The sequence below is a fragment of the Rattus norvegicus genome, chromosome 10 (assembly GCF_021556685.1).
Source record: "Rattus norvegicus strain SHRSP/BbbUtx chromosome 10, alternate assembly SHRSP_T2T, whole genome shotgun sequence".
Lineage (NCBI taxonomy): Eukaryota > Metazoa > Chordata > Mammalia > Rodentia > Muridae > Rattus > Rattus norvegicus.
In genome coordinates, this window is record NC_141543.1 from 110,517,463 (window position 1) to 110,530,636 (window position 13,174).

Consider the following 13,174-nt stretch of genomic DNA (forward strand, 5'->3'; position numbering starts at 1 on the left):
TGGAGCTCACCTGAGTCCCACCTGCTGCGCAGGGAGGAAGGCAGAGTCCCAAGTGCCTGGGAAGCCCCACTCAGCCCCATAGCCCCATTCTCCTAACCCTCTAGATCAGAGCCAGGGCCTGCCCTTGGAACTCCGATCAGCAGTAGGAAAGAACCCTACACCTACCTTTAGGATTCCCAGCCAGAAGCACCAGGACACGAGCCCCACTTAACATTGAGGGTCAGTTCTACAGGCCTCTCCCCTAATGCTGGCAGCCCAGACCCAGCAGAACTCTAAGCACAGGCTCTAAAAGAGGGAGCCGCTGAACAACTTTCCCTGGGGGAGGGACCGGGGGGGAGGGCTGGAGGAGACAGACGTTGGACAGGGAGGAGAAAATATCAGAAATAGACATATTTAATATCCTCAAAGAGATCAGAAGAGATATTGCAACCAGAACCAGGAGCAGGATGCTATTTTAAGAACATTTAGAGAACAAAAAAGGGCCGGGGAATTAAAAGCATGCGAGCCGAAACAAAAAAACTCAGCAGACTGGTTGGAAGATAAAAGTAAGGGAATGTTCCAGAAGGCAAAGCAAAAAGACAAAGGGGAGGGGGGTAGAAAAGGAGGAGAAATTAGATGGTGTGCTCATGAGAGCTGGCACCCGCACAAAGGAAGGAGAGAAGGGGGGGGGGGCGTCGCAAATTATTTAATTCAAGGAATTCTCCACACAATGGATAGGAATTGACCCACATCAGAGCATATTCTCACAAATACAAAACACTGAAGATGGAAAGAAAAATAAATCTCAAGTTTCGGACTCCATTCAGGAGTCTCAACAGGGCAAGATAACAGACACTGGATGCTGGAGACTTTGGATGCTGGAGTCTCAACCTTTCTAGTGCAGTCAGCAACATATCCTAAATATCCATTCTATCAACTCTGTTTTTCTAGAGAATCCTGGCACATGTGCACCGCACATAGAACCTCCCTGTGTTCCCATCTACGCCAATTTACACGTTCAACGACAAAGCATTCACGGAAAGTCAAGCTAAAAGGATTTCCCATCAGACTCTATTAGCCCCACAGGTGTTCTGCACCCCAGGCTGAGTTTATGCTACCCCACGGAAGCCTTGTCATCCAGCAGAAAGCAGTCCAAGGTTGCTCAACACAGTTATAAACTCGGAGAGGTGGATGGGCCCCCAGCCCTGCAAACCCACATGCATTTGTGTCTCCCTGCTCCCACCCAGACCTTCTGCCACCTCCTCTATCTTCAGGGTCTCCTCTTTGGCCTGTCATTAGTGTGTGCGGGGTGTGGGGTGCCACGACTTGAAAAATGTAATAGTGAAACAACCCACTAATGCCCCCACACAAAAGCACCAGTGGGAACGCAAAGCTTTACTGTGAGCACGGTGCAGTGGTGCACACCTGAAATCCCAACACCTGGGAGAAAAGCTGGAGCAGGAGGATCAGGTTCAGGGTCATGAGTTTGAGGTCATCTGAGCACAAGCCAGGTGCTCTAACCAGATCGCAAAACCATGCTGTAGCCCCTGGCCATGTGGCTGGTGGTGAGGCAGAAGGGTATTCATTTCAACAAAAACACAGCCTCAGTACCCACATCACAGCTGTTCTTGCTCCCCAACGTTCTCACAGATGATGATGCTCTTTGCCTAAAAGACTCAGCCTCTCTCCCTCTCCTCCTCTACCCTCCTGCTCCCTCCCAAGTTCTCCTCAGGGACTCTCCTCCAAACACAAGACCCCTACTCTTCCATCACCCCAGTTCTAGAAGCCCTAGGCAGACAGCCTGAAGACATGACAGGCCCAGTCTCCCCTCTGGACATTCCTGGCTTGTGGTGCTGTATCCCTAAATTCTGGCCTTCGTCACGAATGGTCCCACTTCCACACTACCTCCCCAAAACCACAGAAGTACACTCCTGACTGCCCAGCAGCCAATCTGAGCCACCCTCCTCCTGGCACACTTGACACCTGAAGGCAGCTGGCTTTGCTACCCATACGCTCCAGAATCGTCTTCCAGCCTGCTCTCTCTCTCTCTCTCTCTCTCTCTCTCTCTCTCTCTCTCTCTCTCCCTCTCCCTCTCCCTCTCCCTCTCCCTCTCCCTCTCCCTCTCCCCCTCCTTCCCTCCTCTCTCTCTCTTTCTCTCTCTCTCCCTCCCTGCTCTCCCTCTCCCCCTCCTTCACTCCTCTCTCTTTCTTTCTCTCTCCCTCCCTGCTCTCCCTCTCCCCCTCCTTCACTCCTCTCTCTCCCTCCCTCCCTCTCTCTCCCTCTCCCCCTCCTTCCCTCCTTCCCTCCTCTCTCTCTCTCTCTCTCTCTCTCTCTCTCTCTCTCTCTCCCCTCCCTTCCCCTCTCCTCTCCTTTCCCCCAGGACTCTGATTTGGGCTCCTCCATCTGCTTCTCCTTGCACACCAGCTTCCCAGAGCAGAGCATAGGGAAGGCCTGCCAGCTCAGCTGTCCCCTTCGCTGATGTCATCTACAACTCCCCACTGTCACCGGGACAGAAGTCTCCGTGGCTGAATGCATCCACCTCAGAGCAGCCCCTTTGTGTGCCACAGACAGGGTGTCCTGCAGCTCCCTCAGCAGCGACTGATCAGGACCCTGCCTCAGATGCTGCCAAGGGTCGCTCCAGATGAGGGGAGTAACAAACCTCCCATCTGATATCTTATTCAAGAGCCCCCAGAGATGGGTCCAGTCGCTCTCAGACCTAATATCCAACTTCTCCAAGAGGGGGTGAACCACTGGCCAACTGTCCCATCTCCCCACAGATGGATGGAAGATGTCAGAAGTGGAGAGGCAGCTGAGGGCTCCAGGCCATGGCTGGTATGGTTTGTTCTCTGCAGGGGAGCAACCGTGGCCTTGGAAGGAATGAAGGTTTTCTAGGGTTCCATTCAACTTTGAAAACCAGAGGGTGACGGCTAGCCCTGAGAGCCTCCTGGGACAGAGAACGGGGTCCTCACGGGGGCTCTGCACATTCCTCTGCAGTCCCTGAAGGCCACTTGCCTCGAGTGGGACACACACCATATCTTGCGGCTCAGCCCGTGATTACACAATAATTCCCACCCAGAAAACAAATTAAAAATAGGAAAAAATCCATCGGAGCTGTGGGTCTGCTGCTGCAGCGTGGTGTCGGATTGCTAGGCAACCCCAGGCAATCCTGCAGGAAGGAGGTCTGTACGAGCTGCTCGCACAGAAGAAGGGCTCTTGTCCCTTTTGTGTGGATGTACTCAGCCAGATCTGAACAGAAGTCCTGAACAGAGAGGAGGTGCCGGCTCTGGCGGATGGCGGAGCTCACGTCCTTCTTTGGACAATTGGATTTTTCAGGAGGATGACGGAGAAGAGAGGGGTGGCCATGTGATGACTAACATCTGGAGCTACACTGGGAAATCAGCCTGATTTCTGCTTCCCGAGGCACAGGTGTTTGGAACCGGGCAGGCAAAACAAACGTCAGGGTGCTAATGGCTCTTCCTGGTTCCCAGAATCCATTCAGCAGGAAGCAGATGTAGGCTAGGTTTGGAAGGCTGGAGAGAGCCAAGAGGGAGGAATGGAAGAGACCCTGGGGGGCAGACAGGAAAATGGATCCAGAAAATAATGAGGGTCCACCGCTGGATCTGTGCTCCCAAGAGCGAAATGGAAGCCAGGAGCCCACACGCTTCTCTCACAGCCCAACCCAGGCTCAATCTCATTAAAAAACGTTTGTGGATGTGGAAATATTGACTAGAAGCACCAAATGCTTTAAAAAGGGGGTGGGTAGCATCATAAAAAACAGAAGAAATTTGTCGTTTGACTTGAAGTTCCACCAAACACCTAGAGGGGGACCCCGTGGCTTCTGGGGAGGGGTTCTGTGCCACCACAGCAAAGTCTCACAAAATCAGCACCTTAACAGGGAAATGTCCATCAGGCAGGGGCAAACTCACACACCTCTCAACCCAGCTCTTGGGAGGCAGAGGCAGAAGATTTCAAGTTCCAGGCCAGCCTGGACGATTTAGCAAAATCAAAAGCAGTAAGAGATCTGTGGAGACGGCTTGGTGGGGAAAGCAAGGGGACCCAAGTTCAGGCCCAAGAAGCCACGTGAGAAAGCTTTCCTCACCAAGACAATTTTAGTCAATGTTTTGTCAAGGCAACAGAGAAGCAAATAATAGCAACATGTATGCCATACCCGGGCACCTGTATGCAAGCACACACACACAGACTCACACATGCACACTCACACACACTCACACACACTCACAGACACACTCACACACACTCACACATACACACTCACACACTCACACATACACACTCACACACACTCACACATGCACAGACACACTCACAGACACACACATACACACACACTCACACACTCACACATACACACTCACACATACACACTCATACATGCACACTCACACACACTCACAGACACACTCACACATACATACACACTCACACACTCACACATACACACTCACACACATATACACACACTCACACATGCACACACACTCACACATGCACACACACTCACACACATACTCACAGACACACTCACACATACATACACACTCATACACACATACACACTCACACACATATACACACACTCACACACACATACACTCACACATACACACACTCACACATACACACTCACACACATATACACACACACACACATACACACTGACACACACAAACACACATACACACACACAGACACACTCACAGACACAAACAGAAACAGAAAACATGTACCTGAAGGAGAAAGGTATCAGCCAGGCCATGCTCCTCCAAAGGCTGTAGGGGAGATCGTGTCCTCTGCCTGGCTCTTCTTAGTTCACATCACTGTGGTAACTGTGGATTGACAGCTTTGCTCAAACCTGCCTGTACTCGTCTGGTCATGAATGAAGGACCTGGTTTCAACCATAGAGGCAGATGGGCTTCGTACAAGTGGACGAGATACCTGTGTGATCTCCAACGTTCTTGACAGACAGGATTAATGTTTGTTGTTAGAAGCTTATTTATTAATAATATTAATAATTATTATTATATTATAGTTTCGGAGGAGGTTTGTTTGTTTGAGACAGAATCTCACTACGTAGCCCTAGCTGGCCTCAAACTTGCTATGTAGGCCAGGCTAGCCTCAGCCTCAGCGATCTGCTTCTCCATCTCCTAAGTACTGGATTTCAAGGCCTGCACCAAACACCTGCTGCTCTGGATGACTTCGGTGTCAGACACTCACCATCTTAGTAGACAGCTCTGTCTGAGGGAAAAGCCTCCTCGGCTGGAAACCATCCTTCCCCACTGGTGCCTGCCTCTAGGCCGCTGTCTTAGTTTCTTTTTCTGTTGCTGCTTACATTGTATCTATAGTCAGCAAACAAAAGGAAACAATACAGGTGTTCAGATTTCGTTTTCTTATTCAGTCCCAGGGAAGGGTGCTGTCCTGTCCACATTTAGGGGTAGGTCTTCCCATTAATTAACCCAACCTGAAGAATCAATCCCTTGCAAGGTTGCTGGGAAGGCTAACCTAATCTAACTGTGCTCACTGATGATGTGTTCAGAGATTTGTCTCCTGGGCAATTCTAGACTCTCTCGCGTCGAATACTATCAGGCACCATTAGGTATCACTGCATCTGTCTGTAGGAAGCACCTCCTAGGGTCCTAGAAGATAAGGAAAATAGTGCCCGTGGCTCCCTACTAAACCACGGGCCTGGTCAGATGTGTGACCGGGTGTATACACATGTGCGTGTACGGTCCTACAGGTGTTCTTATGGGCCAGGTCAGGCGCAGATGCGTGCACGTCTATATACAAGGTCCTGCGGGTGTTCTCAGGCCACCCTGCCCACTCTGCCAGCTCAGGTGGAATTGCACTCGATCTCCCATGTGGACTGAACCTGGTTCCAACCCTTTGCAGCAGGCAGAGGCACTCGGGTCACAAGGCAGGGCTCCCTGTTCAAACTCCATTACCGATAAGGTACAGGCTGCCTCACTTCAAGCTGGTTCTTCCAGGCAGATGTCTCTCAGCACAAGGGAGGGGGAAGCAGCTGCTCCCGCTAAATGGAGCCCACCAGTCATCTTGAGGGTCTGCTGTTAAGTCAAGCTCCCTCACCTCCAGGAACCAGAATTATTTCTTTGGGCTAAGGGCAGTCACAGTGTTCCCCAGAGTAAGCAGCCCCTGCTTTGTGGACACAGAGAGTGCTATGTGTGTGTCTTGAGGGTGTCCTGATGAAATCAACTGTTCAGGTCTACAGGGGACGTCTGACGTATATCCCTCTGAAATCCACACATGTTACTGCGACCACCTGGGAAGTTTCCTCCGGCCCTGTGCCAGCCACTCATCTGCTTCCTGCCTAATCTGTGTAACACAGGCAAACCTAAATTTTCCAGATTTTATATACATAAAATGACGGGTACCTGCTGCCCTTCCTGGTTTCTGCCACTCAGCACAATCCCCAAGAAGGGTCTGGACAGCTGCAAGCATCAAAGGTCTGTTCCTTTTCACTGAGGGGTAATATCCACAGTGGGGCTAGGTTATCCCTTGCTTACCTGTTTGTGTATAATTTGGTTATTTTATTTATTGAATCCTTATGCATTTGAGTTGCTTCTTTTTGGGGGGTAATTCGAAGCAACCTGCTGTGAACATTCATTCGAAGAAGGGTCTTTGTGTGCATGGTGTATGTGCTCACGTATGTGTGTGTGTGTGTGTGTGTGTGTGTGTGTTGTATCTGTTTGCTCACCTGTGTGTGTGAATGTATGGTGTATCTGTTTGCTTGTGTTTGTGTGTGTGTGTGTGTGTGGTGTAACTTTTGCTCATCTGTGTGTGTGTGTTGTATCTGTTTGCTCACCTGTGTGTGTGAATGTATGTTGTATCTGTTTGCTCGTGTGTGTGTGTGTGTGTGTTATCTGTTTGCTCACCTATGTGTGTGTGTGTGTGGTGTATCTGTTTGCTCACTTGTGTGTGTGTGTGTGGTGTATCTGTTGCTCACTTGTGTGTGTGTGTGGTGTATCTGTTTGCTCACCTGTGTGTGTGTATGTATGTGTGTGTGGGGTGTGTGTGTGTGTGTGTGTGTGTGGTGTATCTGTTTGCTCACCTGTGTGTGTGTGTATGTGTGTGTGTGTGGTGTATCTGTTTGCTTGTGTGTGTGTGTGTGTGGTGTATCTGTTTGCTTGTGTGTGTGTGTGTGTATCTGTTTGCTTGTGTGTGTGTGTGTGTGTGGTGTATCTGTTTGCTCACCTGTGTGTGTGTGTATGTGTGTGTGTGTGGTGTGTGTGTGGTGTGTGTGTGTTTGTGTGTGGTGTATCTGTTTGCTTGTGTGTGTGTATCTGTTTGCTTGTGTGTGTGTGTGTGTGGTGTATCTGTTTCCTCACCTGTGTGTGTGTATGTGTGTGTGTGGTGTGTGTGTGTGTGTGTGTGTGGTGTATCTGTTTGCTTGTGTGTGTGTGTGGTGTATCTGTTTGCTCACCTGTGTGTGTGTATGTGTGTGTGTGTGTGGTGTGTGTGTGTGTGTGTGGTGTATCTGTTTGCTCACCTGTGTGTGTGTATGTGTGTGTGTGGTGTGTGTGTGTGTGTGTGTGGTGTATCTGTTTGCTTGTGTGTGTGTGGTGTATCTGTTTGCTCACCTGTGTGTGTGTATGTGTGTGTGTGGTGTGTGTGTGTGTGTGGTGTATCTGTTTGCTCACCTGTGTGTGTGTATGTGTGTGTGGTGTGTGTGTGTATGTGTGTGTATATGTGTGTGTGGTGTATCTGTTTGCTCACCTGTGTGTGTGTGTATGTGTGTGTGTATGTGTGTGTGTGTGGTGTATCTGTTTGCTCACCTGTGTGTGTGTGTGTGTGTGTGTGTGTGGTGTATCTGTTTGTTCACCTCTGTGTGTGCCTGTACAGAGGACAAAGATTGATTCTCGGTGTCTTCTCTCTTGCCTCCCACCTTACTCTTTGAAACCACGTCTCTCACCAAACCTGGGGCTGCTCAGCTCAGCTCGTCTCGCTGTTCAGCCAGACCCTGGGATCCTCCTATCTCTGGCTCCTCATGTTGTGGTTACAGGCATGAGCATATCCGACGTTTTTGTGGGATTGGGGGAATCTGAACTCGGACCTTCATGTGTGCGTTGCAAAGACCTTAGCTAAGGAGCTATCACCCCAGGCTTATTCGTTTTTAAATAAATGAACTAAGCAAAGGCAGATAGGCCTCTCTCTGCCTCCATCCGTCCCTCACTCACATACAGGGTTGGGGGATGGGGAACTCTTGTATGTCAGGGAGCACAGCCTATGAGGAGAGTGGGGAGCTCCTATCTGTGGCTGCTCCAGAGAAAGACCTGCTGATGAATAATTGATGGGAAATGGCTCATTATGTAAACAGAACAGGAACATGCTACAGCTGTGGAGATATGGATGACAATCTACATCCGGGGCAACATGTGACATCTGCATGGGGCCAGATGGAGGATGTGAAGGGAGGAAGCACAAAAGGCCTTGGCCAGGGGCGAAGGGGTCAAGAAGCTTCCCTGGACTTGTCCTCCACACAGATGCTTCTAATTGCCCCCTACCCCAACCCCACCAGAGATGCTTCCTGTCTAGCGCTCTCTGCACTTCTGCCTCAGCCAGGGCTGGATTTACAGATCATCTTCCTGGCCTGGCCAACACACCCTGTGAGCTGAAAGCAGCCCTGTCTCTTCTGCGAGGGAATGCGTGGCTCTCCAGTGGCCGCAGGGCTGCTCTGGTAGAAAGTCAGTATCAAGATCCTCAGGTGGCCAGGGGACTCACCTGCCACCAGGCCCTACCACCTGAGTTTGATCCCCAGGTAACACATGATAGAAGAGGAGGACTGACTCCCACAAGCTGCACTCTGATTTCTACATACCATAGCACATGCGTGATGGGGATGCTGGGCCCCGCTGGGCGCTAACACTGGCAGCGGCAACCCTGACAACGAAGCTGGTCCCTCTCTGTCTCAGATCACACACACCCAGGCTGTGGTTGTATCGTGACCAGTTGTACAGGAAAGGAAATGATGTGGCAGCCTCCAGGTCCTGTGCCAAAGGGACAGGACCCTCTCTATGTTTTCTCCCCCAAGGGGTCTGTGAATTGAGAACCACCTTAGGCCAAACGTGGAAGTGACACGTCAAGAATGAGGAACCACAGGAAAGAATAGTGACATCCACATGACCCTCTGGAACTCAGCCACTTGACTTGAGCTGTCAATTCAAAGAAATTCACTTCCAGGAGGGACAACCCTAGAGGGATAGTTCAGTAGGTGAAGTGCTTGTCAGACAAGCACAAGGAGCTGGTCCCCACCACCCGTATAAAAAGCCAGGTGTGGCAGGTATCTCAGATTCTCTGGATCTTGCTGGCCAGCCTGGCAGGCTACATTGATGAGGTTCAGGAAGACCATGTCGTAGTTAGGGTTTCATTGCTGTGAAGAGACACCATGACCAAGGCAACTCTTATATAGGATAAGGTTTAATCGGAGCTGGCTTATGGGTTCAGAGTTTCTGTCCATTATGGTTACGTTGGGATGCATGATGACATGCATGGAGACATAGGGCTGGAGAAGGAGCTGAGAGTTTGACAGCTTGATCCTCAGGCAACAGCAGGAGACTGTATCACACTGGCCAGACTTGAGCATATATGAGACCTCAAAGCCCGCCTCCACATGACACACTTCCTCCAACAAGGCCACACCCACTACAACAAGGCCACACCCACTACAACAAGGCCACACCCACTACAACAAGGCCACACCCACTACAACAAGGCCACACCCACTACAACAAGGCCACACCCACTACAACAAGGCCACACCTCCTAATACTGCCACTCCCTATGAGCCAACAATTCAAACACGTGATTCTATAGAGCCATTTCTATCCAAACCAATATAGACCATGTCTCAAGAAATGGAGAATGATTGACAAAGAAACCCAGTATTGGCCTCTGACTCCCACATAATGCACACAGAAACATGAATATACAGAAATATCCATACGCATGATCATCTACACACAGGAACACACACATACGAATTCAAGCATGAACATGCACATACAGTCACACATACACACACAAATTCACTCCCCACACTCCCAAGACCCTGTCTGGAGTCTTCCTTGTCTCCAATCCTGTTGATAGACTCCAAAATGACCCTTCCTTCTCCATTCTGTGTGTCCAATGTCAGAATGAAGCTGGAGATTGGCTGGGAAGGTTTTGCTTCTGATCTCTTCCTATGTTACTGTGAGTAGTAATACAGCCCTAGCTGCCTTCGGGGGCAACTAACTCTCCTTTTGCCCAAGAAAAGCAGAGGCCCTGAGAGGCCTCCTCTACTGAGTCACAAGCTGTCTTTAGGAGAGGGCTGCAGGCAGGGAGAAGGTGGGCTCCCCCACCCCTACCCCAAACATGGATGCCAAGTGCCTGGCAGATGGGAAGTGCTCAGTGACCACACAAGGCGAGAGAGAGCTCCAAGCAAAACGTAGGAAGCCCGCCACCCACCCACCCACGGAGGAGCCCTGACATCTCTATCAATATTTTCGTCCACAGTCCCACTCACTCACACAACCATCTTCTCCTCCAACTCCATCTTTAAATGCCAAAGACGGGCGCATATGTTGGAGGACATCATCACAGGCAGGGCTGGAAGAGGCAATCCACAGAGAAAGACTTAAAAATGACCCAAAGCAGCTGGACCTTACCACTCACCAAGCCAATGAAAATCAAGACTAACAGCATTCCCGATGGCCCTACTTGACCCATCTGCTCACGATGGGGGCTGGTATGCACAGGCGAGGCACAGGGACCTGAACCCTCTCATGCTCGCCTGTGGGACCCACACTTACCTACCTTCATCTTTCTGGCAGGCAGAGGTGTGCGCCCACCAAACACTTTGAACACACAGCTGAGTTCTAGCTGGAAAATTTCACCTGTAGGATTCACCCACCCTGGAAGAAGCCCGTAAACAAATGTGGAATATCCTTAGCACCGTGGCTAACATCAAAAGACAGAAAACAAACCAAACATCCAGCTCTGGGGTGCTTTTAAATAGTTGGTGCATTCATTAAAAATCCTGTCGCAGAAGAAAATCGGAATGTTCATAAACCACAGGAGGGGGTTGGAAGGAGGAACTGCAGGGTGGAAGGGCAGTTTTAAGGCTGGAAGCCAACACCTCTGCAAATGTGGACAACAGGTAACTTTGTATTTTCCTTCCTTCCTCCATTTCTTTCTTTCCTTCTTTCTTTCTTTCTTTCAATTTGATTGCATATTCTAAATTGACTCAACTAGACCTGAATTGCATTTATAATCAGGAAAATCCTAAGAAGTAAATTTTTTTTCAAATCTGATTAGAAACAGTAAAACCTGTTTCCCTGCAAGGGAAGATAGGAGAAGAGTGTGTCCCTGCCCCCATGATGACAAGAAGGACAAGAACCTGGAGGTTCTATGATGCCCCTGGACACCTTCATAGGACAGGGTCCTGCCACAGGGCTAGCCCTCCCCCAGCTCCTGCAGCCCCTCAGTCCAGTGTTAATTATGCAAGTACACCACTGTCTTGCTCAAAACTGTGCTCTGAAAGAAAGACCAAGAAGTGGCTTTGTTCAGGCTGAGGAGGAGGAAAGCGCCTTGCACAGTACACATTGCCACCTCAAGTATGCCTTCCAGGATCATTTTGGGAATCTCATGGCTGGTCTCCACACAGCATGGCGGTGGGTACAGCTGCAGGACATGCGACAGTGAGGCCCTCCCTTGATACACCCGCTGGGGCTCATACTCATAATTCAAACTCATGTTTTGGGAACGTGTGTGTGTGTGTGTGTGTGTGTGTGTGTGTGTGTGTGTGTTTATGTACATGTGTCACTGTGTATCAGTGTGTTTGAGTGTGTATATCTGTGTCTGTATGTCTGTGTATATGTGTCTGTGTCTGTGTGTTTGTCTCTGTGTGTGTGTGTGTCTGTCTGTGTGTCTGTGTGTATATGTGCTTGTCTATGTATCTTTGAATGCAAGTGACCACAGTTAACAGGCATACAAGGAGTTGTGAGCAGCCCAGTGTGGGTCTTCTGGAAGATCAGGAAGCACTTTAACCACTGACCATCTCTCTAGGCTTCCCCCTTGGTATTTGAGACATAGTCTCTCACTCAGCCTGGGGCTTACCTATTTGGCCACACTGGCTAGTCAGCCAGCCCTGTCACCCTGCTGTCTTTGCCTCCTCGGGTCTGGGATCCCAGGCACAAGCCACAGCCAGCTCTGTGGGTGCTGGAGATCCCAGCTCAGTCCTCACAATTATGGGGCAAGCACATTACTGACTGGGATAAATCCTCTGCCCAATTAGTGCTGTTTGCTTTTCATTGTTATTTTTTGGTTTAGTTTGTGTGGGGTTGGTTGGCTGACTGGCTGGTTGGCTGGCTGGCTGGCTGGCTGGCTGGTTGGTTGGTTGGTTGGTTGGTTGGAATTCAAGACAGGTTTTCTCTGTGTAGCCCTGGCTATCCTAGAACTCACTCTGTAGACCAGGCTTGCCTCAAACTCATAGAGATTTGCCTGCCTCTGCCTCCTGAGTGCTGGAATTCAAGGTGCATGCTACCACCCTATGGCAATAAGTGTTTTTAAAGGTCATAGTCAGGGGTTGGGGATTTAGCTCAGTAGTAGAGCGCTTGCCTAGCAAGTGCAAGGCCCTGGGTTCGTTTGGTCCCCGGCTCCGGAAAAAAAAAAAAAAAGGTCATGGTCAGGGGACAAGAAACATTGTTAATGTTATGGAGTCAGCCTTATAGCTCCCAGCTGATGGAAAGGAAACCGAGGCTCTGAGAGTCCAGGGCTTGTTCAGAACATGGAGGTGGGCTTCCCCACAGTAAAGAGTATGGTGGGGGATGAGAACACCTCCACCCCCACCCTCCATCCCCACCCCCCCCACACACACATGGAATCAGTCAACAAATACCACACACACACACACACACACACACACACACACACACAGAGAGGGAGAGAGAGAGAGAGAGAGAGAGAGAGAGAGAGAGAGAGAGAGAGAGAGAGAGTGAGTCAGGGTTTCTATTCCTACACAAAACACAATGACCAAGAAGCAGGTTGTGGAGGAAAGGGTTTATTCAGCTTACACTTCCACATTGCTATTCATCACCAAAGGAAGTCAGGACTGGAATTCACACAGGGCAGGAAGCAGGAGCTGATGTAGGGGCCATGGAGGGATGCTGCTTACTGGCTTGCTCA